At 38.8% G+C, this 22,526-nt stretch overlaps 1 protein-coding gene across 1 annotated transcript in view; it reads right to left on the bottom strand.

Annotated features, from left to right (window-relative positions):
- The window catches only part of GPC6 (glypican 6), a 998,187-nt gene that overhangs the window by 722,841 nt on the left and 252,820 nt on the right, over nucleotides 1-22,526 (bottom strand). The window lies entirely within an intron of this gene.

Raw genomic sequence — 22,526 nt, 5'->3', positions numbered from 1 at the left:
ATGATACTGTGAGTATTTCAACCCTCCACAACAAAGAATGCCACATTTCACTTGTATACAGTCAGCCTTAATTAGGTTAACGAATACGGAATGCACTTTGAAAATGGGTATGTATGTCTCATATTCTACTGGACAGTCCTTTTTTATGTAAGAGAGAAGCCAAGATGATATGGTTTGATGGCAAAGTTTTCCTTTTTGATGAGTTGAACTATACTAGAAACTTAGATATATCTGAAAACCCAGCTTTCCCTGGAACTTTGGCAGTTATTTGACATTTGAAGAGCACCAAAAACACATTCAGTGACATTAAATATTGTAGTATGTTAAGGAAATAAATCTTTTAGACCCAGCCAAGAGATTAGCAATATGTAATAATCAATTCCAATAATATCACTTAGTGTCCAATTGTAAAGCTAATTCAAACACTGGGACTTACATATGATACCTTCCTTCCCTTTCATACAAAATCTAAATAAGAGATATTTCTTATTGCTCACTTGAATCTTTACCATCCCAGTTTCTTGAAATTATGAGGCATACTGTCATGTACAAAAAATGTGCAATATTATAACATATAGCTAAGAAAATAGATTTTTCTCTCTTCTTCTTGTTACCAGTGAGTTAAATTATACACTAGAGTTAAGAAAGCACTGAGTGTTCACCTTTAATTTATAATTCCAGTAAGTCATGGAAATAACTTAGTGATCCCAGGGAAGCACACCCCTCGGTCCTAGTACAATGGCCTCCCACCATGGGTAATGTGGTGTTCGGTAAATTCTGGTCATCACCAATTCCTGCTTTCCATGTACCGAGTGGCAGAGATTACAGAGAATGAGGATTTATGTCTTTCCCTTTAATTCAATCTCATGACTTTTCAATGCTCAGTTCAACAATGGGAAAGGCTAACAAAACCCTATTTAATGTCATAGACATGAATTAATTTGTCTGTATTATCATTAACCCAATATAACAAACGTGGACATTGAGGCTCAGAGATGTTAAATGACTTCTTGGAGGTGGAAGCCAAGAGCTAGAGCTAAACCATTTACGAATCAAAACTGATGCTCCTTCTACTATATTGTGTGAACCCTCTTTGCCAGTGTTCACTAATGTTCTATTTCATTAATGATTCCACACTTAATTACAACCTTATTTATCATTAGCGATACAGACTCGTTATATAATGTTCACATCTATACTTACGGTAGTTTCCAAATCATCGTGTGTAAAGGAAGGTATCAAAAATATTTAGAACAAAGCTCACTTTGGGATCTTAGAAAAATGTCTTGCCTGAGGCTCTCTTCAGGTGCTGAAGTATGCTCTGCAAATGCAGATCAGCATTAGAGGTAGACCTGCTCTGCAAATGCAGATCAGCATTAGAGGTAGACCTGGTGTGAGATTCTTGCCTTATCCTGCCAAGTGCTAAATCCAGCAGTCACCTCTAAAGACTAGTCTGGGAGAAACAGACAGTACCTTGATTGTTCTTTCTCAAAAAATTCCTGGAATTCAAATTAGAAAAGAAAAGACACAGAAACATACCTGCAAGCCAGTTCCAGTCCAAAGGTGATAGCAATCAGTTAATAAAGGAGAGACATGTTTGTTTTTAGAAATGCCAATGATATCAATATTTTTAAGTGGTAAATTACTAAACATGAATGGGTGATCCTCTTCAGAATGCAAGATGAAGACACCCTCAGGTTATACTAAGTTGTAGAGATTTGTTGTAAGGATATTCATGGATTCACAGAGAGCTAGATTTTCATCTCAGCAACAGACTCCCTCTCAACTTTTGAGCTTCTCTATTTCACTCACTGATTTGGCTTCTGTGGTCCCTGCCCCTAGTAACTGTCTTCTTTCAAAATCCTCCCTCCTTTATCCTTCATGGCATTTGTGCAGAACATGGAGTCTCATGGACTCTGCCCTTCCCTTCCCTTCCCTTCTACCCCACCATCCACTGCTCTTGAATTCAACACCTCTAAGGGAGACACCTGTCCACTAGTTCACCATGATCATTGCCAAGTACAAAAGTTTTTGTTGGGTCAATCTCATGCCCAAACTCAAAGAAAGATATCTTTTTCAAGTTAGTAAGATTCCCATTAATCAGATGGTTACAAAAAGGCACAATGAGCACTTCTAAAAGTGGGATGAAACATGTGCGCAGCTTATTAGATGATCAGTGGAGGTAACTATTTCATCTCTGGAGGGAGGCTCTGAATCTTTTCAGAATTTAGAAGATGCATCCTGAAAGATGTCTCCAGACAGCCCAGTGTTTTCGTTTAAGTCCCTTTTGCTTATAGAAAGTTTCCAAAGTCTGTTCTAATATTGACGAACTAAAACATACCAGATATAAAAAGCACTATTCAGGCCCTTGGTATTGATTATTGGCATCCGCATCAATACTCCTTGTGAGGGAACCCTATGAGCTCTGCCCGTGGTTGCGCCATCTTCTATTGGCTGCTAAAGGATCAGTGGGTCCTTCTTAGCTTATCTGACCGTGGTGAGCTTCCAACCAAGCTAAACTACCAATTGTTATAGAATAACTTTAATTAGATCTAAATAGCCTAATTCCTGTGCTTCTGAAATAAGTGTTGACCAACCTAAGAAGACAGTTTTCTTCTGACAACAGATAGGGTTGGATTTAACCAGTATTTCAAGTTCACCTCAAGAGAAATTTGCTGGAACATAAACCTTTACTCCAAAAGCAGGGTAAGAAAGTCATGCCTTTGGATGCAGCATTTCCTCAAGAGCTGTGCAGTCAGGACGTAACACATGTCAAGGCAGTATGTAAAATGTAACTGCAATCATCAGATCCTACAAGTCTTCCCACAGAGTAACCAAGTGTTGGAGGCTCAAGTGTTCCTGCAGATGTTCTTGGTGAAAATGAATCAGATCAGCCATTTTTAGGGGAAAATGAAGTCTAGTGCTTATGATACAACAGAGTCAGGTAGAACCATGAAATGTTTAGAGTTGGAAAAAATTTCGGGATTTACATAGTCCAATATGTTCCACTTTCTACGTTTGAACAATAATATAATTAATTATTTTGTTTCTCATAAAAAGTCATGAGGGTCAAACCTGTTTTAAAACACGGCATGTTTTCTCCCCTTTCCTCTACCGAGAATCATCACTACCTTTTCCTTCATCTGGTACATTCCTAACCCTCTGCTAAAAGTCAACAGTTTCCATCAGCTCTGCTAAGAACTCCTTTGACTCAGCCAGTGAAGGTGCTCACGGCATCTTCCTTGCTTCCGGAATGCCGCTGACATGTCTGTTATAGCCCATGTGGTGGTGTCAGTGTAGTTACTGGTTAGCAAGACTGTCTTCACCATGACAACTAGCTTATTCATTTGGTTACCGTCATCTTACACATGCATCTCTGGTACGAAGGAGGGGGGTGCCCCACAGACATGATGACTTAATAAATGCTTCCCAGAAATACACCAGTCAAGCATTACCACTTCTAATAGAGAGGAAGCTCATTTGCTAAGTTTCCTAAGTCATATTGACAACATACATGTTTAATTAACAAACAACTTGAGGACTTAACTTTGAGAAAATAAGACTTCCAAACATATCTCACATAAGCAACTGAATAATATTCATGCTCTAAGTGCTTCCGCAGCTATCAGTGGCTTACAGCACAGTTCATTTAGTGCGAGGGGAGGTAAACATTTTACAGCACATCTCTGCCTCTCCCTGTTCTCTTAAATGCGAGATGGGACTGCCTGATGTCTGGTAGGAGGTCTGCTTACCATCACTTCTGGTCCTAGGTCAGCCGTGAGGACATCTATCTTTTGAAGATAATTCACCCTCACTGTTTTTTCCTCTTTTCTCCTAAATCATTGAAGCAACTGCACTGACCAGATGTGCTTTTAATGAGCCTATACTTATAAAGATTCTCAGAGTCCCCAGATAAAAGAAAATATCAATATACTTTTTCAAAGCCCATTCGAGTAGCAGTGTCCTTAAAACTCAAGAAAACACACACTTCCGAATAAAGACAAGCTCAAGATTCTCTCAATTATTGGAAAAGGCAAAGAGTTGAATGAGAAGCTTACATTTGTTAATTCAAAGGATATACATTTCTTATCCCTGAGCTTCTTGTTCAAATGCTGCCACGTAAGCAATGAACCAGTTCCCACTGTAATTCCTTTCAGGGATTTCCCTACATGCTTTTCATTTCCAAAATCGCATCGGCACCTGTCAGAGTGGAGCAGGTATATAATTGAAGTCTTAAATTGCAGAATGTTACACTCAGTGTTGCTCTTTACCACTGACAAGAAAAAGAAGGAAAGAGGAACACAGAAATGGAGACACAGATTAGGCGAAGATAATGGTGTAGAAGTCACTCACTTGGTTTACGAGATCAGGGCATCTGGGAGAAAAGAACTGACTATAAGTAAAGAGATGAACAAGAGAATGACAGTGAAACCAACACTTTGACAAAGTTGAAAAAGGAAAATCAACTGATAAAAATGCCACATTCTGATGGAAAGTTTGTCTTTCTTAACTTTCATAAATCTCAAGTTAGGAAAATCTTCAAGTGTGCATTAGAAATAACACAGGAAAAGTTCAAATATTAAAAGCAACAGTACACGGTTCAGGAACAGACTTAGGATATTAATAAGAAGTGTGGGGTGATGAGCAAGTCCCAAGACACAGCTCCTAGTCAACACCTTATTTGGTTATGCAAAATCTTTAAACAATGAAATTAGCCTTTTCCTGGAATGAATTCATATGGCAAAAACTACTTAAAAAAGAAACAGTATAACATCCAAATGTCAAAGTCATTCACTTCTTAGGAGGTAAAAAGTGTTCTTCAGAGGCAGAAAAAAAACGTGTTTCACTGAACTTAAAAGTCTTTTCATCACTGACTTTGACATGAATGTGGTTACTTTCAAATTGAGAGTGGAGTGTAGGAAAACAAAGGCTTTCACAATCTGATTCCAACATCTTATTAAGGATGGAATTTGAAGGTTAATGATTTTCTTTAACAATGCTGAATATGTTTGTTCTTAAAAATATATTTTTTGAATAGGTAATCCATATAATCAAACATTCAAAAGGTACAAAAGGATATACATTGAAATGTCTTTTTCTCCTCCCGACTCCCAGAGGCTGGTTTCATTCCCCAAATAAAACACCATCCATCACCAGTTACCAACATATATGACCAAATCTACTATACATACACACACACACACACACACACACACACACACACACATCTATACATATGTATAAACAGTATCTGTTTGCACTTAAAGCAAGATTTGAGTTGGAAGTCAAATAGACTTAACTAGGAATAAGAAAAAAATAATAGTGAGATCAAGGGTACATATTTTCAGGTTTTTACAAAGACTTTAGAAACTTTAACTATAATAGTTCCCCCTTACCCCTGGCTTCACTTTGCTGGGTTTCAGTTACCAGAGGTCCAAAAATATTAAATGGGAAATTCCAGAAATAAATAATCCATATGTCTTAAATTGCACGTCATTCTGAGTAGTGCAATGAAATCTTTCCCTGTCCAGCCTGGGATGTGAATCCTCCCTTTGCCCACCGTAACGACACCCACGGTCACTTAGTAGCCATCTGGCTGTCATAGTACGTCAGTGCTTGCACTCAAGCAACCCTTATTTTACTTAATAATGGCTTCAATGTACAAGAGTAGTGATACTGGCAATCTCTAATTCTCTTATCATGCCTAATTTATAAATTAAACCTTATCATAGGCATGTATGTATAGGAAAAAAGAACCAGTACACATAAGAGTTGGTGCTATCCACAGTTTCAGCATACACTGGGGGTCTTGGAACACAGCCCCCTTAGATGAGGGGGACCATTGTACTTCATAGTTCATTTAAAATAGTGACGTTATCATAAACGATACCATTTCCTTCATGAGCTACAATATGAAATGTATAACAAAATTTTGCATTAAAAATCTTCCTTTTTATGTTTCATACAATTCAATGCAACTCTGGCAACTTGCAACTCCATGCCACTGGGGTGTCAATGATTTCCTAAGAATAAGCAAAACAGGCCTTTTCTGTTGGCAGTTATCTGTCTCTCTTTGGTTCCCAGCCTACCCTCTGCAGATACAGGAGTCCTTGACGTTAGCAATGGAGGACACAAGAATTTCTAGACTCAAATGCCTACTACCTGGGTTGGAATTTGGGGTGCCAGTTCTGGATGGAAAATAGGTCCCCTGTCTTGTTCATTGTGTCTGAGATCCAGTCTTTGTAAGTGCTTCTCACCTGCCAAGCTTTAGAAGTAAGCCCTGACTCACTCTTTTTTAAAATTAAATTTTTTTAATTTTAAAAATTTTCATTGAAGTATAGTTGACTTACAATGATGTGTTAATTTCTGATGCACAGCATAGTGATTCTTTTATACGAATATATTTATGTACATATATTCTTTTCATATTCTTTTTCATTATATGCTGTTACAAAGTATCGAATATAGTTCCCTGTGCTATACAGGAGGAGCCAGACTCATTCTTAAACTGGAATCTTGCCTCTGTGTCCAGGTCTGGCTTTTCCCAAGAATCAGTTGTGTCTCTGTGTGGCTTTACAGATTCCTTATGTCAGAATCCCCAGCACTGGCACTCTCCTGTCTGGAGAAAATCTGATGACTTTGCAGAGATGTGGATTGTTTGGTTGGACTGCTGTTGCTGACTACACTTTCTAAGTCCTGTTTCTCCCTACCCTCCCGCCATGTTTTACTTACAGTACCTAGTCCATCTTGGCATGGACGTGTCAAGTTTAAGGTTACTGTGCCTTCTTATGGTTAATTGAATCATACCCAAAAATGCCTAAGTGAGAATGCCAAAGCACAGACTCATGAAATAATAATCACCACTTAAAATATAATATAATTTTAATAAAATATAATAAAACTGAATCCATCTGCAACTACCTAGAGTCCAGGGAATGGAAAAAGATGGCAGAGTGGACTCAATGTCCCATTATTAGCACATAAACTCTCACTTCAGAAACAGAGTTCAAATACTTCGTTTCCAGGTATTTCGATTTGCTTTCCTTGGGGCAGAAACTACAGCTTAGCAAAGGTTTGGGGCTGAATTCAATCCTAGTTCTGTTCTCTTACAAGCTATGTGAACTCGGGCACATTACTTAAGTCTCTAAGTAAGAACTTACTCAACTATAAAATAGGAACAACAACAACAATAATAATAATATCTACTTTATTGGATTGTTGTGAAAGCTACATGGGGTAACGCACGTAAAACGCTTAAAATGGTGCTTGGCACAAAGTATTACTTAGTAAATGTTAGCTATAATTATTTAAGTGTATGGAGATGTTCATATTTACTGGGCAAGAAAATTAATTCTGTGCTCCAAAGAGAAGCAAGGGAATGCAGAAGCATCTCACTTATCAGAAAAGACCTCAAAAAAGACATGTGGCTGCTGTGGCAAAAAGCAAAAGCTGTGTTAGTGATTAGAGTCAGCGCGTTATGCATATTTCCTCATTTAACACTCTATAAAGTAGAATTTATTATCCTAGCCATTTGAGATGGAGAAACTAAAGTTCCATCAGGTTGTCGAGAGCTCCAGAGGTAGAAAGCGTTGGGGCCTGGGTTCGAATGGCTGGCAGCCAGAGTCCAGCCAAATCACAAGGACACCCAGCCTACGCCCTGCTCTGTAACCACTTTCTCTCCCTCTTCAGCCTCCTAAGGGCGGTAAATAAGCCCTTTCCTCATTTTATCGTGCATCACAGGGGAAAGGTTCTATCACGAATGGTGGTTTAGGTAGGAAAATAAACTTGGATTCAGCAAATTAACTTTCAGCATAGCTTTCAATGACTGAGGTCTCGGACTATTAAATTTGGAATTTCAGAAACACGCTCTAGCACAGAACAGCAGCTGCTGCTGGATCCCAATCCACAGAGCGACAGCAGCTGCAGCATCTGGACCGGCAGCTAGCAAAGCCACATCAGTAAATAAGGTAAAAGTCCCTCTGCAGTCCGACCCTCCAGAATCTCCTCCCCAAGCCCGCCATGGGCAGCTCAAAGGCACCTATGCAGGGAAGGCAAGTGGCATATTTTTTTCAATGTCTGTTCAGGCAGGAGGCTGTGACCTTTACTCTCTATTGGTGGGATGGTCGCTAACACTGCCAGCTGGAAGCAAATGGAGGTTTTAATTGAAACCCATACAACTATCTACAACTGGGGGCCGGGGGAGCGCAAAGCAGATAATCTTCCTAAGTTACCTAATGAGCACCCAGCATGGATCAGCTTTCTACAAATGATGCTCCATTATCCTGGGCTTGTTTTGCAAACAAATACTCTAAAAGAAAACCTTTCAGTTCTTGTGCACTTGGCATTGTTTCCCAATACCAGCTCCATGAGCTAATATGAAATATAAACTGTAACTCAGGATCCTGTTTACTTTTGTTTCCTGGGGAAAATGGAAAAGAAAACAATATTGGGACTTAAGAACTGCAGTTTAAAAAAAAAATACAATGGGTTACTCTATACGGTGTAATATGCATTTATTGATATAAATATGGATTGATCTCATTTAAAAGTATTTTTCATAAACACATTTGCCTTTATTCTTAATATTTTAAAAATATACTCTATTTACTCAAACCCTAGGATTCCAGTGGAAGAAATTAGTCTTCAAATTTAGTACCTCTATCACCTAATAAAAAGAAAGTCTTCTACGTTTAATTTGAAATGCTGAATGGTTTATTTCAGGTGCTATTTGGTATTTCTTTAGATGTCAAGAAATTCTGTGCAAAGGAAAAATGTTATTAGTCACCATTGCTCAAGTTAATTAGCCTTTCTAAAGGTTAGTGAAGCTTGCTTTCTTTCCATATATTACTTAACGTTAAAGAAAAATTGTAAGTCAGGTTAAGATATTTGACAACAATAACGTATTTCTTGATCGCTGTTCAAATACTAAGAAAAATGTTTTAAAAATAAACTAAAGGACAATGAGATCAGAGAATAAAGCCACATCTTGGATTTTATATTAGCAAGAAAAACAGCTCAACTTTCTGCCTTGCTATCAAGGTAGCTGGTATTAAGCTCCCATAAAATCATAGCGCTATGCTATTGAGTAAAATTCTTACATGGAAGGATAATATATTGTTGGTATTTTTTTTTTAATCTAGTCTTCAGCTTTGCCTAAAACGGATGGCCCTTAGAACATATTTCATTTGGATAAGGAACGGAATTGAGAAGAACTGGATTCATCCCACAAAGGGCGCTTAACGAAGAACATTTAGTCAGAAGATTGCTGCACTCCCTAAATCACGTTCTGGCATTTTCTGTGTAGACTGTGTAGTGAGGGAACAACATTACTCATTGGCAAGAAATCCATTTAGTGAGCAGGTGATGCCCGAGTGATGTTTATTCTAAGGAATCTTGGCCTCTTGAAGAACTCTGCACAAATAGACTTGGTTCAATATTAACCACAGTTAGCGACTCTGGGGATAAGGGATACCATTAGTCACCCAGTGATGTATCTTTCATTCACCCCTGGCAGCAAGCCAAGAGCACACCATGCTCTTGTGGACCACTCTATTCCTGATAACCTGAACCAGTGGAGATTTTAGCTGCCGTTCTGAATTACACATTGCAAATGAGGATTTAATGTCGCTAAAAAGCAACTCTGAAAAACCAACAGCAACTTAATAAACACTGTATAAATGTACAATAAGTAAATATGCATATCTTTACATAATGTAGATTTCTTCACAGAGCTCCAGAGGCTCTGGGATTTTCAATGATGGGAAGAAGTTGAGTGCACAGAGATGCTTGTATTCATCCATCCCCAATGATCTATAAACTAAGTCAACTGTATACTAAATTGTTACTGAGAAAATTCCAGTCATTCCATGAAGTGGGCAATTACCATTAGTTACGTGTCCACCACTGATGCTGATTGGAGTATTTGTGGCAGGGTCCTTGCCCTACACATTTGCATGGAACGTTGGGGGAAAGTTTAGCAAGCTATTTGAAACAGAAGTTTCTTATTTTACGACATTTAACAATGTGAAGTTTAACAATTTCAGATACAAATTTGCTTTTGAAATTGGGACCCTACAAAATCATGAGAAGTCTTCCGCAAGACGACTCATTTCACGGGCGGTGCTGTGGTGGATGTGGAAGGGCTTTATGAGAGGCAATGTTCATTTCATGATCAGATGAACCACTTAACAACTTTTGTGATTATAGCAACAATACATACTCTCTGTAGAGCGAAACCTAAAAAGTAGGTTAGCATAAGAAAAGTCTATGCCTCAATGTACCATTCCCCACAAATCACTGCTGAAACTTTGGAGCATGTGCTTTGAGGTAGAAACAACATTTCAGCAGTCCTAATGTAAAGAATTCTCATAGATGCACCAGCCGTGAATCAAACTCGATCATAGATGCCTGGAAGTTTACTGTTTATTTACAAATATTATTATACAGACACTCACACTAAGGGATACAAGGAATCAACTGAATTCATTTTGTTCTCTAATCCACATGCCTGCTGTCAGCCATTAATTAAACAGAACAAACCCCACAGTGTAAACTTGGTTAGTTGTTTTCAACAGGGATTTGAACTTCCATCTACATAACTTCAAAATCAATAGTCCACTCAATTATTTAAATGAAAATAAACAAGAATACCCATTGATTTTCAGAGAATGCACTGATTTTTCCACTTTTTAGACATACTCAGGGACCTTAATAACAGGTGCCAATCCTCTTTCATTCAAGCATCCTTTGTTCCACAGGCAGAACTATCCCTGTATCTCTCTTGATTCCCCATCTCCATGCCTTCCCTCACATTTCCACATCCCTCCTAACTGATGCCCAAATCCTTCCTAACTTCCCAGACAGTACTAACTCTGTCCTTTCACAAAGTTGTTTATGGTCCTCTCATCATGAAGTGATTTCATTCCCTCCTAATACTTTCTCTGTATTTTCACTCATGGCACCAGTCAGTGTTACTGATATGTTGGCTCTTGTCTAAGTGCTTCTGTGGGGCTGTCATCTCCTCAAGGACAAGAACATAAGCACAGTGATGACCAGGATGAAGAACAGGGGAGAACCATCGCATGTTAAATACTCACTTTTTGCCAGACTCTCCCTAGGCTCCTTGGGTAAATTTTCAAAACTACAATTATTACACTCATTTCGAAAAGAGAAAACATAGAACCCAAAGATTTTAAGAAACTTCCTAGGTCACTTTAATAAATGCCAAATCTTACATTTGAAATCTAGTCTGCTGACGCCAAGGTCTGTGCTGACTACCTGTTTTTTTTTTTTTTTTTTTTTTTTAAAGACAGAGTATAACATAATGTCAAGAACAAAGCAGATCTTTCCCCAACCATGGGGAATGAGCAAGGGAGTGAATCAGGCACCCAGAATCTACATGGAAAAAACAGATTCCTGATTTAGAAGCAACAAAGAGAAAAATAATCTCAAACACTGAGGAAAAAAGCACCCCTATTTCTGGGGAGTACATTTAGCAATTTAAAAATGCCTAATAGTAATATTAAGTACAGTTGGTTCCCCAGCGTCTTTGATCTCAGCACACAATCCAGGGTTCTGTGCACCAGAGAAGAGCTAAACCTTGAAAAGTGACAGGAGGCTGTGCCCAAGTCCAAATCCTCTCTCTGTGGGACTCGGAACACTCCCGGCCTGACGATGGCCGTAGAAGCCACTTCCGGTAGTAAAACGGATCCAGGCACTGAGGAGAGAGTGGCAACAAGCATGGCTGATCTAAAGACCAACTGGAAACAGTCAGAAGACCTCAGGTACTCTTCCAAGAGGACATTACACTTTTTCTTATTATTTTTCCTGAAATTCCTGTTTTCCTTAAATCGTTACTTCACGGGAGGATTCATTCTGAGCAAGTCCTTGACCTGTTCTTTAATATGAATCGTGATTTATTACATCACATAAATCTTCAGAACCATGTTGCCTTAATTCTGAAGGGCTTCTGCTTGCTCTCTCAGTGAGGACCACCAACTCGGTTATAGTAAAAGTGGTCTGAAGCTTTATTGGCCAAATGTTATGAAATGTAGGGAAATATCACCCCTAGAAAATAGGAAACCTCTCCACCTACAGGGACTGGGTTCGACTTTTCATTTCATATTTATAAACTTTTAAACATGGAGTTCCAACTTATTTTATTTTTCAGAAATTATTTGAGTAAGTTTTCATGAGAAATCATACATTAGTATTACTGCATTTTCACCTCAGTGTCCTCAGAGATCATTTTTCCCCCAAGTAGGTATAACTTTAAAGTAACTATAGCTTCCTTAATACTGTAAAGTTAAACTATCCAAATTTTCTATAATAAGCATATGATATTTAAGAATCAAAAAATGCTATTAAAAATAAGTTACATATTCGGCTTCAGAAAACGCCATCCAAGCCAAAAAGAAAGAAAGAAACTTAAATGTATTTTACAGACTGTGAAAAATAAATATTTGTTAGATCCTATAAACTAGAAAATAAAAGAGGAAAAAATAATTTTGTACTTCACAGATATAAAAAAATCAACTGAAGTATAATTTTGATCTGCAAAAGAGGAAATGAGTTGTGTAATTCACTGTGAAAATCAGAAGGAAAAAAAGAGAAACTTGCTGAATGCTGAAAAACCATTATATGGTCAATAAATGCTTGGATCCCACCTCACATAGTGGGGGCCATTTATAGGCAGACCTCAAACTGACTTAATATGACAGAGCAAAGACTTTAAAAACCTCTATCATCTTTCCGTGCCTCAGCATCACATCCTGATAACTAACCTCTCAATTCCACTTACCCAGTGATTCTTAAAGCGTGGTGATCCAGAGACCACTCACTTCAGAAATGTGAGACGCTTAAGCAAAATGAAGATTCCTGAATCCTATTCAGACCACAGAAAATATCTCCAGTGTTTGAACCCAGAAATCTGTGTATTAACTGGTCCTTCCAGCGACTTCTGTGTATCTTAATCCCTCACCCACGTGTGTGTATATGTGTGTGCACGCATGCGTGTGCCAGAGCAGAAAACATCCTACTTTTTGAGGTAAGGGTTTCCACTCCCACTCTAAATAAAGTCCATCTTTATCCCAGGAATTTTAAATTAGTTCCATTAAATCCACTGGAATAAATGCTGCTGAAATCAAATATGACTTCCAGGTTTATGGACCCTAAGAGTTAATAGATAACTAGAATTCAAGGCTTCCTATTTTCTGCTGTCGTATTTATTATAGGAACTTAAGTAATTCATCTGACCGGTCTGTGCCCTTGGGTCCCCGCAGGTCGGTGCCGTAGTCAGACGACACTGCGGCATTATTAAATATGTTCCATATTAAGTCAAGTATAGGAAGATAAAAGAGAAATAGGAGCCCTAATCCCTATACTTAATGAGCTTAGACTTCAACGGGGAATATGCAATAGATCATACTTTTTTTTTTAAGGATACTATTAAAAGAACACTAAATAAGTGAGAATGATAAGGTGTCAGAGACATAAGCACTGAGGAGAAGGAGACAGGAGGGCAAGAGAATCAAAACCGGGAATGACCACACACTGTTCTTTTAAAGGAGAAAATATGCAAAGAAATGTTCAGAGATAAAAAAAAAATAGGTGGAGAAGTATAATTTTTTCCAACGTAGGAAAGCCTGGGAGGCCCGATTTCCTGCTATCTTCCTTCAGAGTTTGCTTTTCATTCTCAAGTTGTTTGGATTCAATTAAACCACTAGGTAGGGAGGAAACAGTGTGAAGATCATGTCCTACTCTATAGAATCATCTGAAGAATAATATTTGTCCATTTAATGAATATAAAAAGGCTTTTGAAAGAATAATAAATGGAAAATTCTGCAAATGTAAAAAGTGACTTTTTTTTTTCTTCACCAATTCTCTGAGTGTTGTGAATCATGCAGGCTTATTAGCTGGTTACTAGCTCTACCTCCACATTCGGGCTCTGGATTCTCCTCCTGTCTAATAGAATATGTACAATCACATGGAATTAATTGTTTAGACAAGCGGTCTCTTCCTCTGGATTTGCTAAAATGCCAAACTCCAAGAGTACATGGTATTACCAATCAACCAAGACTCACTGGGGGACTACCTAAAGACACAGAAATGTTATTTATAATGTATTTATAACACACACTTTACATTTTCTTCTGAATCTTGCCAAAGTTTGTGTTTGAGTAATCTGCTCATCTTAGTGTCCATACATCTTCTAACCCAGAGTTTGACATTTTGAATCGCATTTAAGAGGATGATCTCAGAATTAAGCCTCATTTTAACAGGCTTCTTCCTGTGGATAAACTAGAGATGCTACTCCTAGCAGAAAGATAACAAAATGTTGGGTGGAAGAAGAAGCTAAGTGGCCTTGATCTGAGTTCAAATCTCTGTAGGTTGTGTTCATCTTTGCAATGTGAAAACGGTCTGTCCTGCGTAATTCACCATTGTTGAATATGCAAGACACGAGAGTGCCAATACCCATAGACGTTGTTCTGTATCTAGAATGAATCCACAATCTGGAAATCTTCAGTCCTGTATGTGCTCAAGTCAGTTCTCTCTTTTTAAAAAACTTTATTACAGACATTTTTAAATTACACAAAAGTGAGAATATTAAAATAAAGCTCATGGACACATCAACCAGCTCCAACCATCTATGCCCATCCTATTCCTTCTCTCTGCCCATCTCAGGGACTCCATCAGGACAAGGTATGTCATTTCAGATATAGATCCACTTGCATTATTTTCTTTTGCATATTAGAAAAAGTGTACAAATGCTTTTCTCATGTCTTTCCCATGTTATTTGGAAAAAGGAAATCTTCTGTTGTCTCGGTGAAGGAGGAAAGCCAGTTTTCATTCCAATTCCATCTCACTTAAGGAAGGTCACGAATCTCTTGATGCAAATTCCCAGTTAGACAGTGGAGACTAACCTGTTTCCCACTGCACATCACACCTAACAGGAGATGATGAGTTCTCCATTATCCTTACACACACCATGCAGTTGAGCCAGTCTACACTGAGCTACTGTGTTCTCAGGTCTGAAGACAAAAATGTTTCCACTGAGCTCTAATTTATACCACCATTAAATATTTTTCTTGATTTTCATTAAAATAAGAAAATCCATTTTCTCTATCCAGTGGCAGATCAATTTAACCAAAATAAAATTTCTCCTGTAATTTAGACATACTTCCTCAAAGGATTAGTGAACCACTGTCAGGGAACAGATACTTGTCGGCTCATTAACATTCATGACCAAGAACCCTTCTGGTAGGCTGGCTTCAGCCTCTGATAGAGCAATACTTAAAAGAAATTGGCTTGTCTGTGAAACAGCTGCTCAGCAAAGCCACCAAGCAAGGGAATCGGTGATAAGAAGATGATAATGTTACAGCTACACTGGGAGCATCATGTTTTCAATTGCTCTGAGGTATGTGGTAGGGGTGTAAGAGTTAGAAAATGATTGGTGGTCTGTCACGGAGGACATGAAACTGCTGATCAGCAGTGTGTTTCCTTAGTTTTGAAAGATACATACAGAAGGAAGGAAGGAAGGAAGGAAGGAAGGAAGGAAGGAAGGAAGGAAGGAAAGGAAAGGAAAGGAAAGGAAAGGAAAGGAAAGGAAAGGAAAGGAAAGGAAAGGAAAGGAAAGGAAAGGAAAGGGAAGGGAAGGGAAGGGAAGGGAAGGGAAGGGAAGGGAAGGGAAGGGAAGGGAAGGGAAGGGAAGGGAAGGGAAGGGAAGGGAAGGGAAGGGAAGGGAAGCGAAGGGAAGGGAAGCGAAGGGAAGGGAAGGGAAGGGAAGGGAAGGGAAGGGAAGGGAAGGGAAGGGAAGGGAGAAAGGGAGAAAGGGAGAAAGGAAGAAAGGAAGGAAAAAGAAGAAAGAAGAAAGAGAGAAAGATAGAACTGGGCTCTTCATATACTATATTTAAAGGACCCCCTACCACGGATCATCTATTCCAACCCTGGGCACATGCAAGCCATTTGCGATGTACAAATCTATTCACTAGTTCTGCCAAAACCCAATCCCTGTTTAGCTGATTCTTGGTTTTGGACAGTCTGCCTTTTAGAAGAATTGGCAGATTACTTTCCAACGCCAGTGAGACCATTTCTCCAATTTCTAAAACCCCGTTCAGCACATTCAGATTTCCAGAGGAGTGTCTTCCCAATGAAATACGTATCATTGAGGTGGTGGCCCAGACATCTTAAAGGAGTCATTCAGCTAATCACTTTCTAGGGTAGTTACCATGATAATCCTTAGGAATTACTGTTAACTTGTTGTTCTGTACAATGATCAAGGGGGCTGGTGGCATAAGAAATGGAAATATCACATCTGTTTCTTCTTAAATAACATCATGGAAGTGGTGTGTGTGTGCTCTGCGTGTATTTGTCAGTGCGTTAGGATATGGGGAACAGTGTACAACAGGTGTGTCTGCCTGACCGTGCTTTATTGAGCACATACCTATTGCTCTTGAATTCCTAGAAAATCTACCCCCTCCAAAAAATAACATAAGCCAATGTGGAAGGTAAAATATTATTTAAGGAATAGCAAGAGGCAGTCGAGGACTATTTAGATTAGGATATAGAAAGAGTTAACTCCTCCTCCACCTCCATCTCCACAGGAGTCCTCTACTCCCTGTCCCATCAATGTTGAGAATGACCGTGACATTTCCTTTGGCCACTGGAACCTGGGAAGACAGCATGACAACTCTAATTCAGGCCATACGCGGCATCGTGCTTCTACTAATGTACTTTAGTGTCCAAACTCCACCCACCATGAGAAGAAGATAGAGTGCTGCTTCCAAAAACATCCAGAGCCACCAGGGCTAGTTGAGCACAAGGCAGACCAGCCCAACTCTAACCAACCCAAAGATGCATATAAGGAAAAGCAAATGCTTCCTGTTTATGCCCTGAAACTTTGTGGTGGGTTGTTACAAAACAACAACAGACTGATGCAGGGCTGAAAAAGTTTCTATAGATTATCTACATCATACAAACCTGCTAACTGTCAATGAGGTAACATTGTTGAGGAAAAACCAATAGCAAATCCGTTTACAAGTCCCAAGGACTTTGTGGACGTGCATACAAAATCTCTTGCCTCTGCCTCCTCCTGATACGTCTTAACTATCACTATCTTAAGTCATTCTTTAAGGGTCCCATGTGTCTCATCTTCCAAAAGTCTTCTCTGGTGCCTCTCAGTGAAATATTTGACTCTCTCCTTTCTGTTTCAACTGGACTTCCACTTGATGGCATAGTCAATTCTGCCTTCCTTAGTGCTAGTTTTATATTTATGTCTCTCCAACAAGGTAAACTTTGTGACAGTTTTATTGGTTATTTTTATTAGTTATTATTTACTTACTATTATTATTCAGTTATTATTATTTATCTTTGTATTTGTATCTACAACACAGAGTTGAGCACCATCTACATAGTACGTTTTGAATAAACATTTCCAAATTGAAATCACACACACAAATACACACACATATCACCCTTGTGACAGGAAATATAGAAGATTCTGCTACCATAAGGAAAACTACTAAGGGATTTTTGCCTTTCAAATAAGAAAATTAGACCATATTTTAAAGCTATCATTACATTATTGTCACCTCTACAGTATAAGATGAGAAATGATATTTAAAAAGGAAACACAAGCAGATTTGCAGTGTAAAAATATTATGCCACCGTGTATGAATTATTTCCACATTCAATAAAGATAAGAATTCTGAGGGTGTTACTACGGAATCAGTTCTTCAGAAGGATGGGAAATTATGGCTTAACTTTTTTTTATTTTGTGTTTAAAAATGTACTTGCTACCAAAATCTCCAAACAAATGTACACATTAAAATACATAAATAAAAACCAGGAAGGAAAGTAAAATAATAAGACCAAGAACACACTAAACAAAAAAACCTCATTTTCAGCTTCAGATGTGGATAAATTCCAGCTCAAATCAATCTGAAGGAAAAAAAATCTGCCCAAATAAAATATCTGTTCAACTCAATTTGCCTGTCTCTGAATAATCTGTATTCCAGATACAATTCTGGAGAACAAGGTGCTGGTGCCCACATCAAGAGAGAAGCTACTAGGACTTTGTGAAATAAGGAAAATAAACATTGTGCCTTCATTGAGTCAATAACATTTTTTGCACAAAACACTCGTTCCCCTTTAATTTAGAGACAACTTCCAGCTGAATGCTGCTCCTGCCTTTTCAAACACTATGGCTAGAATCTTCACCCACCGCTATCACTTTCTTTCCTTGTTAAAAGAATATTGATAATTTTTAGCCAGCATCCACTCAAAACAAATAAAAGCTTAGTTAGAATTTCAACCAAATATCGACTTGCTATCACATTACTATTTAAAAGTCTGATGTAAGGCAAGAGTATTCGGTTACAGTCTTGGTTTCATCATTCTTGGTGGAAACTTGGCAAGTCATTTACCCTCTCCGGGCTCCAGGTTCCTTGAGGGCTGGACAGATTCTGGACTAGATTTAGGTGGGTAATTTTCCTTTTTTTTTTTTTTAAGGATTAAAAAAAAAACACAACTCCTTCCACTTTTCTCTATAAGGCATTTCCTCCCTCCTCCCCCACAATAACTGGGATAGAACAGGCAGCAGGAGACAGAGGAAAAGATGATGCTGAGGGCGAAATCTCATCACATTTGGGGACTGGAAAGCACTAGAGAGATGCTCTTAGTTCTACCTAAGAGCAGGGATGCAGAAGCACTCAGCCTGGGACGGGATGCTGCTTTGCCACGGAGCATCTGTGTGGCTTTGCACTGCCATCCTCTCCTGGTAAGTAAGTTCATGTCTGTAATGGATGAGGAGCATGGCCCGATGGTCCCTGTTATTCCCATTACTATTATCAGCATATGGGGTTGTTCTCCATTTTCCTAGGATCCTAACAAATTAGCCACTCACAAGAATGTCAGCCATGGGATTTAGACACAAATACCAATCTGACAGATCGGATGGTTACTAAACACAAAAATATGCTAGGAAAACGAGTGGATACACAAAGATGTCACTCTTTTTCTGTATCTGAGTATGATTCGTGTATTTGTTTTGCGTACTTCTGGCTGTCTGGAGTATCTGGCAGAGGTAAGAAAGGCAGGAAGTAGGTGAGTAATGTTGTGATCACTCATCCAGGTGTACCTGGCTGGGTCTTCATCCATAATTTAACCCTGGGTTGTGTTAGAAAATCTGGACGTGGCTACAGAGCAATTTGAGAGCATCCCATGTCTTCTGAGGGAAACTTTGCAGTGGCCAGATTCTGACCAGCAGGGTAAGGGGTTTGCAGGGATGTGTGATACCAGCCAGAGGTGGAGATTTGGTCAGAAAAGGGAGTACAAACAAACAGATAAAAACCTTATAAGACACTTGGGAAAGTGCCAGTGCCAAGAATATAAACCTTCATTTTATATGCATTCATCATATTTCAACTCTATGTTTGAAAAGAGAAAAACAGCTACTCAGTTATAAGAAAATTCTCTGCCAAAAAGCAAACATGTCTGCAATTGATATTATGTAATTTTTCATTTTTCATTGATTACTTTTCAGCTTTTTCTATTTATTGCCTCCCAGACAAACATTTTCAGCTAACAGGATACGGAGTAAAGCTGGGCCATTGAGGAAAGTTGGGGAAAATTCATATTAATTCAAGTTTAGCTTCTGACCACGCAATGAAGACCTATCACTTTACACAGTATCCTCTGAATATTGCCAAAGACATTAACAGAAAATGGGAAAGACACGACAATAAATATAATGCTATGTTCTGTTAAATGTTTTGGAGTTTCCAATTTTAAAGCAGATTCTTTTTTTTTTTTTCTTTTCTGAAGATTCTTTTCTTTTTTCTTTTCTAATGCAGAGGCTCTTTTTTTAACTTTTTGTTTTTTGGGAGGGAGGTAATTAGGTTTGTTTATTTATTTATTATTTTTAGTGGAGCTACTGGGGACTGAACCCAGGACCTCGTGCATGCTAAGCACGGGCTGTACCACTGAGCTATATTACCCCCTCTCCCCTGGAATTTCAAGTTTGAAAAGTCACCTCTGCCACAACATGAAAAGCTAAATGAAATCAAAACATTTCTAGGCTAAAAAGGGAGGCAATGACTGTAGGGTAATAATTAACAGTGATTGAATCTAGCCTCTCTGAACAGAATTTGGACTGAATCACACATATTCCATGCAATTTAAATTGTTGCTATACTTACTGAAAATAGGAAGGAAAGTGGTCACCTTCCCATACAATACAGTCGTCACTCATATAATAAAGAACACAGACATGTAAAATCCAGATGAGAAGAGAGCTCCAAGAAAGTGGGACCAGAGGCAGAAATGCAAAATGAACACCTTGGGCCAAGAGCCCCCAGCAATAACGGAAAATGACTCACAGAATAGGAAGCTACTAAAAATAAGCCTAAAGGCTGTCACAACACCATCGGTCTCCTCTGGGAAAACAAAACTCAGAGGGTGACATCCCACGGCTGATCCTAGGTGGGTCTCCTGTGCACACCAGCTGACAGTCATCTATAAATGCCACGAGGAAGTGTTTGCAAAAAAAGGCAAGGGAGCAAATGGAAAACTGCCCCACATGAATGCACCAGTGTTCCCCAAAGGTGACTTAGCAGGGTGACTCTTGCGGGATAAGAAGATAAATCATAAAATCATGACTCACCTTGGGGAAATTGCCTAAAGAAGGAGCAGAAATTATCCTGGTGACTTTGTAATTTATAGATTTTTACTCTTTTTTAAAAGATAACTCTTCAGAAGGTGAGCTCACCGGGATCATATTTAGGTTTAAAAACAAAAACGTCTAGCAGAAAGCTTCCTTGAAAAAAGTCTTAACTTCTCTTCCAACCCAGCCTGATGCAACTACAATGAAATGAACTGTTATCACAGTTATTAAAAAATCACCACCTATGTCAGGTCGAATCTTAGCAAAATCAATGCCCTGTCAAACCGATCGACATAATGCCCCTAAGTACTTCAGAACGATTTAAAACACACCTGTACAGAGAGACAGATAGAGAAAAGAGAGAGGGGTTTCTTTAATAAGAGAAATGAGATCTGGGATTAAGAATTATGAACCCAAAGATAGTGAAAGTCATTGAGGAGAGAATACAAGACGTATCAGGCTCTGTCTTGTGGAAGAGCTTAACTCATTTAAAAAAAAAGCAACTCCTCACAAATCTACCTTATGTCTAATATTTTTATTTAAAGGACTATGTGTTATGTACCATGAATAACTGCCCTGGAATGATTTCAACTTAGTTTTGGAGCACAGCGTCGTAAAAAGCACTAAGAGTGGTTTTCTGAAGACATCGGGGGAAGTCAGCAGCGGCAAATCACCCTCATGTGTTTTCTGTAACAAAGGCTAAGATGTCTCAAGTCGCCTCAGTCGGAAGTGATACATTATAGTTCCTCAAACACAGAGCCCCTTCAGGGGCCTCTGAGTGTCGCTGGGTTTGTAATCTGTCAATCAAGGGCAACTCCTGAGTCCTTGCTAGCTGCATTCAAGGGAACCACATTCACAGCATCACTTCTAAATAATGATTTTCATATGCGTCCACATAGAGGGTTGAACACAGAGCGGGAGGGAGGGGAAGAATGTGAAGAAGGTGAAAAATACTTGCTGAAAATATGAGTCCCTTTTACTTATATGGAAAATGTCACTGGATCTGAGTACTGAAAACGCCCCCAGGTGGACCTGCAGTTTTAGAATTAACTGCATTGTTAATTTAAAGTAGCAACGAGGCAGAATATTTTACCTACCTCAGAGAGTTAAAAGAAAAAAGAAAAAGACAAACTTGCAAGGTTCTTCTAAACAGGCTTTGATGTGCACTGACTGGAGAGGGTGGAGGAGGCGAATGGCAGCTCTGTTGCCCTCGGGCAACACCATACGACCAAAGTCCCACAAAGAAGGGTCACCACAGTATGGGATTTCCAACAAGTCACAGTAAGGCGCCTTCATTTCATAGAGCACTAACAGCTACTCACCACCTAAGAATATTAACAGCATCATTATCATTGTTCATTCAGTTGATAAAAGTCAGATTGCTTTTGAATATCTTTCTGAGGCTCCGATGGGAAAATCCAATGCTGAAATCCTATTAATAATTACTTTCGCTCATTCTGCTTTCTAGTGCAAAATGTTTATTTAACAGAGAGAATACAGAAATGAAGTCATTGCTTATAATCAGGAAATCAATGAAGGCTCTGAGCCTTATGCCAGACGTACTGTAACTACAATATAAAATGTGGCTACGTTCTAGGAAGGGCAAACTCTAAAGTAAAGGATTCCGCGTCTCCCAGCACTTAAAACAAGCCTGTCCTCTTAAAAGTGATGTTACATTTCAAATAATTTTAAATGACATTGAATGAGTTCAAAGAAAATCCCTGGATGGAAACCAAAGACCAGCTACGGTGCGACAACACCTGAATGAGAACCACTCTGATAATGAAAATATAAGCAAGTCATTCAGACTGAATCTCACAGGCAAACCACAAATGCAAAACAGCTCTTTGTTAACTCAGGTTTTTCC

This window comes from Camelus bactrianus, chromosome 14, assembly GCF_048773025.1.
Source record: "Camelus bactrianus isolate YW-2024 breed Bactrian camel chromosome 14, ASM4877302v1, whole genome shotgun sequence".
Taxonomy (NCBI): domain Eukaryota; kingdom Metazoa; phylum Chordata; class Mammalia; order Artiodactyla; family Camelidae; genus Camelus; species Camelus bactrianus.
This window is presented reverse-complemented; position numbering and strand designations above follow the sequence as displayed.